This window comes from Atta colombica, unplaced genomic scaffold, assembly GCF_001594045.1.
Source record: "Atta colombica isolate Treedump-2 unplaced genomic scaffold, Acol1.0 scaffold96, whole genome shotgun sequence".
In the NCBI taxonomy this organism is placed as follows: Eukaryota; Metazoa; Arthropoda; class Insecta; order Hymenoptera; family Formicidae; genus Atta; species Atta colombica.
Genome location: NW_017259590.1, coordinates 1,637,906 through 1,645,750, shown reverse-complemented (window position 1 = coordinate 1,645,750; position 7,845 = coordinate 1,637,906). Strand labels below are relative to the sequence as shown.

Here is a 7,845-nt window from a genome sequence, read left to right as displayed (position 1 = left end):
ATATATATTCATGCAATAATACATGGCAGGGCCAATGCTTTTATTCGACCGAATCAAAACGCTGGAAGTTGAAGTAACAAAAAAAACTTGTTCGTGCAAGCTCTCAAAAGTTATATATATTGAATTTAAACTTTTTTATATGCGCGATGGGCAAGAAATAATTTCTTGTAAATTTTTACAATACTCAAAAATATATTTTAAGTTTGTTACATCATAAACTGAGGATATTTCACAATTGTATTCCATTGCGACGATTACTCGTTTGGGGATGGATAGAATAGTCTTTTTTTTTCTTCACATAAAATATAAAAAGTAAATTTTTTAATGCTAGATTTTTTTTTATTTAATTGCTTTAGATTTTTTAATGCTAGATTATATGTATTTATTCTCCATTCTCTCCTTTTCCCCAACGGAATTGTCACAAAATATCTTTGGTTTGATTTGATATATATTTATGATATGTACATAACACAGCGGGTTTCAAAAATAATTGCTTTAATGATAAAGATAAGGCAGCTCCAAAACGGCCTCAATATAACCCTGCTCTCAAGCTACGACATATCTAATCTTAATATTTATTGGCACAATAATAAAAAATTTTTATAAAGAGAAATCCAACGCGTGTGATACCTTCGATTCGGAACCCCCTAGAGATACGTCTTTGCATTAACCTAACCTTCGCGACATCATGGCGTCTGATTGCAGTGCATAATCTGCAGCACGAACAACGGTATTGTCGGTGTTGTTCATCGCGCCTAATCGAGTTATCACGTTGTACATACATCTCGCTTTACGTGATCACAAAGAGACACGAAAGTGCTCAATTTTTTTTATCGGGATAACCGATCACCGCTCTTTCGTATCAATTGAATTTCATCCGCGAACGGAAAACCCGAAGAGCCCACGAGAGATAACCTAGTTACCCATAATCGTTCCTCATTGCAATTTCACGGTAGTAGTCGCAACTTTTTTGATACAACAATACGACCCGATATAGCGGTGCGGTTCGAACATACCGCTTGTGATAATTTTGGCAAATTTTCAGCCAAACAATTCGGCTCGTTCGCGATCTGATTGGTAAACGCGTCTGTGTTGTGTGGTTCACACGCGTGTGCGCGCGTGTGTGAGACTCGTGTGCGTATTCCGTGCTGTGGAATGCGCCAGAGTGGCGGTCAACGAGCGACGTCGTGAAACCCTGAAACCGGCGGAGATCGTTCTCGCTGCGGCAAGTGCAAGGCAGTCGATACAGTCGATACAGTCGATACTATGCGCCACGACGAATCGAGACACATAAATGCGCCCGGAATTGGAGCGCGAAGCAGCACGTGAAGTTTCAAGGGCGGTAAGTTGACACCGTTCCGCTTCTCTTTCTCCCTCTCCCTTTTCCTCTCCCACACTCTCCACTAACGCTAGGCAGAATTGGGTTGTCGCTACGTAAAACTTCGCCCGTTATTTCAGTGAAATTTGAAACTGTTGTAGCTTTGTTTAAACTAAATTTTATCGATCGAAATAAGTGCCGGGAAATGCGATACACTTTTCCCAAAGTAAAGAACGCTGTATAAAACTATGGAACAACCTAATTTCGCGTAACGTCACATTGATGACTTTAAAGTTTTCACAAGTTGGATGTGAAGTACCATTTCATAATTAATTACGAGAGGATTGTAATTAATTATTAATATCGTTGATATACCGTTTCCAGCGAGAGTGATTTTGTCATATAATAAATTATTTTTCTTGTTGATTAACTGTAAGATAGAGAGATCCGAGACCTCAATGTTTTACAACCAATTAACATGTTTGAAAAATTTGTATGACAAAATAGAGTCCATTTTTAAAACTACCATTTACGTAAATCTAATGGACTTGATGTTAGCTCATATCACAGCTTCCATAGTTACATAAGCTTAGTTGTAAGTGATTGCAAAAATTGATCAATCACAGTTGAATATGAAAATAATATTGAACTGTGGTTGATCGATTCTAAGCCCATTCTACAATTGCATAAGTATTATGGTTGTATTGTAGTTTGTAAGAATTAACTAATCACAGTCAAATACGAGGAAAATATTCGACTGTCATTAATTAATTCTTATGGATCTTCTACAATAAGTCATTAATAATAAATCAGGCAGTCGATTGAAGTATCTTGAAATGAGATGAAAATTACAAAAGTAAGCAAATTCATTAGTTATTGACCAATTAAATTATGAATATTCTAGAAATTGACCAATCATAGTCGATTATTCTTCTTACATTAGACTATAATTGATCAATTTTTAGCTTCTAGTAGTCGATTATGTACCTCAAAATGAGGTTAAAATGATAAAAGTGAGCAAATTCACTAGAATATTCATAATTTAATTGATCATTTTCTAGTGAATTTGTTCACTTTTGTAATTTTCGAGATCACACAATCGACTCCCTGATTTATTACTAATAGCTTATTGTAGAAGACCCATAAGAATTACAATCACTTACACCTATGTTTACGCAAGAATGGGCTTCACACACTTGCTGAAAAGTATCCGTAATCTTGCGAAGAACTAGGTTTCGTAAGATCATCGATTCTCTCGCGCTTAGAGAAATCAATTCGCGATCGTCGTCATGAAGGATTTACATATCTATTTTTAAATCGTATTACATAAATTGCACGTCTCGAACGTGAGATTTACAACGATCGTGGGATCGCGTCGCATAAAAATCACGCCCGCAATAAAAGTCCATCGTTCGTTGACGACCCTCAAATGTTCGTTTGTTTACTTTGGTCCATCCATAGTCGGCGTGGCGATTATCGCGGCCGTTCTAGTTCCGGATTTTATATATTGTATCTCGCGCGTGACGACTGCAAACACAACGTCATCCCGAGCTGGAAACTTCAAACAGCGCTGTGAAATGCAGCGCGAAAGTAGAATCCAATTTCCTTTCGTATAGACAGGCAGCCGGCAGAGTTTTGTCGTCGACGAGGCGAAACCGTCGCTCGTGGCAACCGAGCGTGCCAATTGCCATTATGACGTGACTCCGCCGCGCTCGTCATTTGCATTTTCCAATCACGCGGTATTTCGCTAGCCTGCACGTCGTCGCGTCGCGTCGCGTCGCGTCGCGTCGTCCGGAGGATAAAGGCGAGCTCACAATAGCGGAAGACGTCGCAATCGGATCTCCTCTGCAAAGGTAATTCGATATAAAAGCTTACTCGACGCCAGGAATGCCTGAATACGTGAAGTTACGCAAGCTTAAGCCGTGTACATCGTGTTTGGATTTGTGTATCGTGACTCATTGTCAGAGCGTCTGACAGTTCAATATTTGTAAAGAAAAACGTGGTGTCGAAGAAAAAATTTCATTCATAATGTTACTCTCAGTATTCGATGATTTTTCGATCGTCTGTATTAAGTACACGCGATGAGTCGTTTGTGTTTCAAGTTACTTTCATTACTTTTACAAAAATTAAGTGATTCTTGCATATGTCTTTAATATCTGTAGAAATTGCAGTAAACCTTTCTTCTTTCTTTCACCAAATTTCAAGCATGTCTATTTCATAAGCTATTTAATAAATTTCGTAATCTATTTCATACATTTGAAATTGATTTAATAAATTTTATTAAATTAATTTCATAATCTATTTAATAAATCGTTTATGTACGTTAACGTAAGCTGTAAAAAACAAGCTTAGGCGATACTACTTAAACAAAATGAAATTACAAAAGTGAGCAAATTCGCTAGATATTGAATAAAATTATAAACTTTCTAGTAAATTCCTCATCTTGTAATTTTCACCTCATTTCGAAATACACAATCGATTTCCCAATGCTGTAATTAAATATTAGACATTGAAAACAAAATATCTTAATTTCAAAGCTCTCGTATTTAAAAAAATTATTTCTCAATAAGAATTTTCAATGAAAATTTCTTTGAAAATACAATATCTTCTTTCTTTGAAAGTATAATCTTATTTTCAAAGACATTTTCATTGATCCAAAGAAATAATTTTGAATACGAGGAAAGAGATATTTCTTTGAAATTAAAATATCTTTTTTTTTTTCCAGTGTTTCTCGTGTTAGAAATGAAATACGCAAACACGAATTATCCAATTGTACGTTGGGGATTAAATTAATGAGTGAAGATGCGATCGGTCATTTCCCGATAAGAATGAGAACTTCTTATTTGCACACATGTGTTATATGCGGGTCTCGACCGTTAAAACGCGATCGTGTAAAACGACCTTGTGGTTTGAAACAAAATACGTGAGGCAAAGACAAGAAACGATCGCATACGCGAAACGACGGTACGTCCCTCCATTCGTAACAAGGAGAGGATCGTGGTATCCTTCATGTTTTCTTCGTTACCGAACGACAACGTAATGTTCGCCATCTCGTCCTGGGAGGCCGCATTGAGGTACATCTTTAGTAGTCGCTCTTTTTCCGGAAACGAAGAAGGTTCGACGACCTCGGATCTTTTTTTGCGGTATTAGTGTAAGGTTTAACGGTGAGGTAAGCTCAGTGATATCTGGATAAAAAAAGACGAGATAAATTGAGAATTTAAATTATGCAAAATATATAAATCTTTCGATCTACGGAAACGTTAGAAGAGTCCGTCGCGAAGCTCTGGTATTACATCAAAGGTAACAAAGACACGCGGTTTATTTTCTGCGTCTAATTAATAATTAATGACCGAGTTCGTCGACACCTCGCGAAAGCTCGACAGCGAGTCATCGTAGCGATTTCACGCGTTTCGCAGTGTGAAATATTTCTATATTTTTTCGAAACGGGATGGCAAAGATTTACGAAGATCGAGTACTCCTGGCGAAGGGATACGTCACGTGCGAGCAATTAGCATTTTATCGCGATCGACGTGCGATTGACGACGTGCTTCCATATTTCACGATCTGTTTAACATTGGCGTCTCGTCTACAGGACGATCGATCTTCGCCCGAGAACTTAAATGGAGATGTGCGATTATCGCGAAAAATGTTCCGTATCCCATGTCTCGTGACTGCCTCTCCCTCCCCCTCCCCTCCCCTCCCCCTCTTCCCCCGTAAAAAGAATATTTTTATGATGTTTTTGTGGACTCGCTAATGGCCGTGGCGTCATCGGAAAGACGCTCGTTCCAGAAGCGACATGAACGTTTTAATGTCGACCCAATTTCGCGAGATTGTCCGGTGTAGTAATAAATTGGCAGACGATTCGAAAATCAGGGGAAACGCGCCAAAATTCTCAACGCCCAATCATAGGCCTATTTTCTGTGGCTGAATTAGTGTCACACTTTTGGAACTTGAAACGAGAAAGGGTACGTGCTTGATATTTGTCGAAAGCGAGAAAGAGAGTTCCAGTGCGATCACAAAAAAATGGATCATATATTCCGTCCATCGAGATGCAGACCGAAGTGCATTTTTATAGTGATATACTCGTCTGGAGAATATTCTTCTTCATCTTCTGAAAATAATTTGGCGAGTCATAAGAACATTCAAGGCTAATACAATGTGCTCTTTGTGCTTCCATTTCTTGCTTTTTACTAGAATTCTGTTGTATATTACATTTACCTTTACCTGGAATATTTATGTATTGTTTATTTAATTTACCTGGAATATTTATGTATTGTTTATTTAATTTACACGAATATTTTTATGTAGACAATGTAAAACAAATTATCGTAAATTGGATAATACAACAAAGAAAGGTACAATTAATTTAAGATGTTAATATATCTGACTTTAATAAAATTTCACTGAATAAAAATATATAAACGAGATAGAAATTTTATGTCATCCGGTACAACAACAAAGAACATAAACTCGGATAATCCAGAGATTGTTTACTACGCTGAAATAAATGATGTTTTACCAAGAGCATTATTTTGATTGAAAATAATCTTGTTGATTTAATAATAGTTTTGAAACAAATAACATTTTATTAAAACAAGAGTATTTATGACAAAATTATTTTCAATTAAAATAATGCTGTTGATGTAACGTTATTTTTTTTCAATATAGATAGCACGTAAAACATAGTTTACATATTTCACATTATGCACGTAAATGTAGATTATTATTTTACACATAAATGCACAACCTTGTTTTTTACCTCTTGTTTTTTTTTTCCTCTTCGCGACCGTTTTATCGTGTTTTTTGTCATGTGTTTCTTATCTCTTCTAAAGTTCGTCAACTTTTATCTCGGGCGACAGAAAACGAAGAAACAGAAAGCAAAGGACAAGAGGTAAAAAGTGATGAAGAGCAAGAAACAGAAAGCAAAGGGCATATGCAGATTAACCTTTATGTGTCAGTCAGTGAGGAAAACTGGAGATGCAAGTAGATAAATTTCTGATTAAACAGTAAATAAAAATAACCTGAGAATAGTTTAAAAACTGACGTATCACACAAGCCGATAGATAAAAATGAGACTGCTAAAGTGCGAGAAACTGTAATTTCTTATCCGATCTAATCAAATGTTTATACTATTCCTCATGTCACTCTTTTCCATTTGTCGTGACGCATATAGACCAGAACGCAGACCTTTGCATAACGCATGATACATAAGAGAATCAACTGATCAAAGATCTCCATTTCATGAAAAGGAAGGACCGATTGATCAAATCTCTTATGTCTTATGTATCTGTGCTCCAATCTTGTATCCGTTTTTCGAGCGTAATCAAAAAAAAGGAAAGAGAAAAATTAACAAGAGAGATACTCTCTCAAACCCAAGACATAAACGGAGATTTTTTTTCATACTGTTGTGCCCCGAAGAGCACAAATATTAGCTTTCAATTTGAGTATAACAAGTCCAATATCTATGCCCGAAAACGCTCGCAATTCCGCTATGAAATGTGAAAAGGATATCACTCTTATAGAAATTTAATACTAATAATACTAGTATTGGCCAATTAATTACTTATTTTAAGAATTAAAAATATTGTTAACAGTAGTACTTTTAATATCGAAAATCAATGATTAATTAGTATTAGTATTACATTTTTATTATAATAAGGGCGATATCGGATGTTTCTTCGGTCAAGATGCTTATGTTAGGTTTTTAAAATAATATGGGGTGTGTTTAGAGGTGGGCGGTATTTGAAATACATGTATTTAAAATATGTATTTAATTTTAAATACAAAAATATGTATTTTATTATTCTCTGGATGCGTATTTGAATACAATTTTTTAAGTATTTTACCCACACCCTCTAGGTGTATTGGCGTGCATGCAGTGCGGGAGTAGACAAGTGACCGAATTCGCTATTTAGGCGGGACCGCGCACGCCGCGTTCCGTCACGCGGCGCAGCAGCGCGGCAGCGGCACAGCAGAGTTGGAGCAGAGTTGGAGCAGAGTATAGTCGGGTAGTGGGGCGGCGTGCCGCGAGAGGGTGTCGCGCGAGACTTGTAAGAGCGAGAGACAGGTCAGGGCTGGGGCTCAGTCAGTGCGCTCGCGTGCGGTGTGTCAGTTGTGCTGCATTCACCAATCCTCTTTTGCTGCCGCGCGCGCGCGCTGCACTCTCCTTCTTCTTTTTCCTTCTCCCTCTTCCTACCTCTTCCTCTCCCTCTCTTTCTCTCTCTCTCTCTCTCTCTCTCTCTACCGTGCCGCACCGCACCGGAGGAAGTCACGCGTTCTGCCGAGCGCGGCCGAGTTCCCGGGCGCCGCTGAACTGGAATCGGGACTGTCGGGAGTCCGTCCGACGGAGCGGAGCGGAGCGCAACGAGCGCGCGTTCGCGAGCGGCGGATTACGTCGTCGGTTAGGTGCACGCAGCACGGATAGTAACGCGACGGACGCGATGCTGACAGTACGCGCGCTTACATAATTATCCACCGTCATCGGTGCATTAGCACAGCGCGTAAAACGAAGCGAAAGAGAGAAGAAG

The 7,845-nt window shown here is 38.2% G+C and overlaps 1 protein-coding gene across 3 annotated transcripts in view; it reads left to right on the top strand.

The window, feature by feature from the left end:
- Positions 1-700: 700 nt before the first annotated feature.
- Positions 701-7,845, top strand: part of LOC108693710 (sex-lethal homolog) — a 13,311-nt gene continuing 6,166 nt past the window's right edge. Inside the window, exon 1 of one of the 3 annotated variants that reach the window (XM_018202783.1) lies at positions 701-1,342. The gene's annotated coding sequence lies outside the window, so the exon portion shown is untranslated. Of the gene's footprint in view, positions 1,343-3,154; positions 3,172-7,845 lie in introns of those variants that run through there. The other 2 variants (XM_018202785.1, XM_018202786.1) reach the window with 2 other exon arrangements.